The sequence below is a fragment of the Trichechus manatus genome, unplaced genomic scaffold (assembly GCF_000243295.1).
Source record: "Trichechus manatus latirostris isolate Lorelei unplaced genomic scaffold, TriManLat1.0 scaffold00057, whole genome shotgun sequence".
Lineage (NCBI taxonomy): Eukaryota > Metazoa > Chordata > Mammalia > Sirenia > Trichechidae > Trichechus > Trichechus manatus.
Window position 1 is genome coordinate 3411303 of NW_004443993.1, and position 3907 is coordinate 3415209.

The window sequence follows — 3907 nt, forward strand, 5'->3', positions numbered from 1 at the left end:
AAAGCCTTTGGCCCATCTCCAGTGGGAGAGAGGGGTTTTTGGAGGAATCTAATTCCTCTCTATCTCCTATATATCCATATATAATAAAACTCTTGCTGCTCACCTCACCCCTGTCTCAGAATTGGCTATTACAGCAGGCGGCTCCAATCCGCGTTATTGCGGTAACAAACTTGCTGGGCCATATGGGGAGCTCCAGCTTCTTGAGACGTGGTGGTCCCAGAGTAGGGCCTGGGGCTGGTCGATGGCTCTCCGGACAAGTGGCTGCGAGAGGTTTCATTTGCCTCCGGGGAGACTATCGGCCAGAACTGTGTCTGCCATGCCACCCCTGGTCCCTAACAGTGCCAAGAGAGGAGGGTGAAAGAAAGCAAGACCTGCATAGGAGGGATCCCAAGGTGAGTCTGTGACTCTTCTCCCTGTTGCACTCAGGGCCAGGGTGGATAGGGCAGGCCTGAGAGTTCTGTATCAGGACCTGAGTCCTTGGTTTCTGAGGTGGGAAGTGACTCAGATGACCAAACCCATGAGTAAGCTTGCAAGAAGGGACTCCTGGTGACTCTAGAGTCTTGGTTCTAGGGTGTGTGAATACTCCTGGGATTGTCTGGGAGGTTGAGGCTGCTGAAATCACTTTTGTTGTCTTGGTGGGATCACGTCTTGTGTTTGTTTACTGTTATTTATGTGTACTTGTCCCTATGAAGCCCCAGTGTTCTTGTGCCATCGTTACGTTAACCCTTACCTGTACTAAAACCTATCACCAGATTCGTGAATATGTTTGGTTCCAGTTTTCTGTTTGTTCTGAGAAAAATGTCTCCGAGGAGGTTGGGGTCCCAGAATAGGAATTCAGGGAATTCTGACTGAATCTAGTATAATTAGAAAGGAGGTGGATTTTCAGATAGACCATTTATAATAAATCATCTTTGTGCTCAGAAAAGAGGGACTCACCCATTGGTAAAAAGATGCACTCAAGAAAAACATCCATTATGGGAGGAGGCCTGTATATCCTAGCCAAATCTCCTCTAGGCTGTATTCTAGCAAACTGGAAGAGGTATAGCTATGAGCCTATGACAAGGAAGAAAATGATATGCTTATGTAACAATGTATGGCCCCAATACCAGCTGGGGGACCAGGAACACTGGCTCCAAAATGGGTCCTTGGCTTATGGCATGATTTTTCAGCTCGACTTGTTTTGTAGAAGGGAAAAGAAATGGGACAAAGTTCCCTATAGTCAAGCTTTCATGTCTCTCTACCAAACTTTGAATCCCTCTAACCAGGTTCTTTTTCAGGGAAAGCCAAAGGCAAAAGTGCTTCCCAAATCCTCATCAGAGGTTTCTCTTTTGGAAGGACTAGCCCAGACTACTGCTTCAGCTCCGCCTCCCCCATATAGGGAAGGTGCAGTAGAAGCCGACAGGTCGGGTCAAGGAACGATGGTAGAATCCTTCACCAGAAGGGCCAAGCCTGATTCTAGTTTGGCCAGCTTGGGAGAAACCGATGAAGGAAGGGAATCGGGAAGAGTCCAGCTTCATTGGGTATGGTCTCTCCCTTCACACTCGTCAGGGTATTGTTTTTGGTGAGAGTGCTGTGCGGTTCAGGCAGGGCAGTTTCCCTTAAGAGAGATCCCAGCTGGAATGGACGCTGAGGGACAGCCTTGAGGAAAAATGTTAGTACACACTCCATTCTCTACTTCCGATTTGTATAATCAGAAGAATCATAACCCCCCATACCAGAGTGACCAGAATAGAATGACAGAATTATTCCTCTCCATTTTCTCTACTCACCACCCGATTTGGACAGACATACAGGCCTTTTTATCCACTTTATTGACTTCAGAGGAGCACCACATGGTGTTAGAACAGGCTCAAAAAGAGGCCATCACTCTCCATAATCTGAACCCATTAACCCAACCTTCAGGAATGGAGGCCATTCCAACACGAGACCCAGGTTGGGATCATAACAGAGAGGAGGGGGCAGATAGACTTCAACTATACAGGGATTGTTTGATTACCAGACTAAGGAACGGGGTCCCTAAGCTCAAAAGCTTGCAAAAACTTAGGGAAGTCATTCAAGGGGAAAAGGAAGACCCGTTCACTTTCTTAGAGAGAGTGACAGATGCGTTCTGCCAATACACTGATATAAATCCTGAGGACCCTAACAATTCCTGGCTTCTAAATATGACTTTCATTTCCCAAAGAGCTCCCAATATTCGGAAGAAGTTGCAGAAGTTAGAGGGAGGACTCGGGATGCCCATAGGCATCGAGATTGCTTTCAAGGTCTTCAGAAATAGAGATCAGATAGCGGAGTTAAAAGAAAAACAAAAAACGAAGCAAAAAGTGGCTTTGCTGGTAGCTGCCCTAGCCCCTCCAGGTCCAGGGGAGTAACAGGAGGCCAGGAGAAGGATAATCGCAGGGCATGGGAAAGGGCCACCCCTGGGACCTGAACAGTGTGCTTACTGTAAAAAACACAGACACTGGATATGAGAATGTCCAGAAGCCAGAGGAAGGTGGCCGCCACCCACTACCCTCCAAGCCAATCAGGATGGGCCCCCGCAGGGAGATGATTCATAATGACTGGGCTTGGGGCTAGAACCTTCATTGCCTATCTCCCACTGTGAGTCTCGGGTGACCCTAAAGGCAGGAGGGTGCCCTACGGACTTTATTCTGGCTATGGGGGCCAGCTTTTTGGGTTTGAACAGTGCTGAGCCTCCCCTTAATCCATGCACTGCCCCGGTGGTGGGGGTCTCATGGAAGCTTGTCACCTGACCCTTCCTCCAACCAGTAAATTGTGAAGTTGGAAAGAAATTGTTATATCATGAGTTCCTTTATATGCTGGAATGCCCGGTCCCCAAATCACTTTTGAACCATCCTGAATACTGGTGCAAATCCGGCCTGAAAATGCATGCACGTTGAAGGTGGCACTGTTGCAAGAGGAAATAGTCATACCTTTCCATATTCAACAAAAAGTGAATCTGGAGTTCTGGGCATCAGAAAGCCCTGGGTTAGCCAAGTCAGCTGCAATGGTTAAAATAACTTTAAAACCCGGAGCACCTGTTATAAACCAAAGGCAATATCTCCTGTGTAAAGAAGCTTTATAAGGAATTGCACCATTGGTTTATCGATATATAGAAATTGGACTTTTAAAATTCTGCTGGTCTCATATAACACCCCTATCCTACCAATGTTGAAACCAGGGACAGGAGAATATCAGTTTGTTCAAGATTTAAGGAAAGCCAACCAAATAGTAGAGGATATTTATCCGGTTGTGCCCAACCCATATACCCTCTTGGTTACTATACCTAGTCAATGTGCTTGGTTTTCAGTATTGGACTTAAAGGATGTTTTCTTTTGCATTCGTCTGTGCTCCGAGTCTCAGCTTCTGTTTGCCTTTGAATGGACTGATATTAAGACCAGGACTAAGAGACATCTAACATGGCAGGTTCTGGTCCAGGAATTCAATAATTCTCCCACTATTTTGGGGGAAATACTAGCCAAAGACTTGAGGGCATTGAGGCTAGAAAGAGGTCTTGTCTAACAATATGTGGATGATATCCTAATAGTGACTGAGACTAAAGACTGACCAAAATACCATATTGGTTTTGAATCATTTGGCTGAGTGTTGGTATCGAGTTTCCAAGAAAAAGGCCCAGATATACCAACAACAAGTAAAATATCTAGGATTTCAAATATCACAGGGGCAACAGAGTCTCCTCCAGGATCAATGAGAAGCTATCATGCTGGTGGGACCTCCCACCTCTAGGCGGCAGCATAGGAGTTTCCTTGGGATGGCTGGATTTTGCTGGATTCGGGGTTTGGACTTATGGAAAAACCCTTATATGAGGCCCTAAAAGGAGAAGAAAGAGTCTTTACTATGGACCAAAGAATGCCAACAGGCTTTTGAGAAAATTAAGTGCAAATTAATG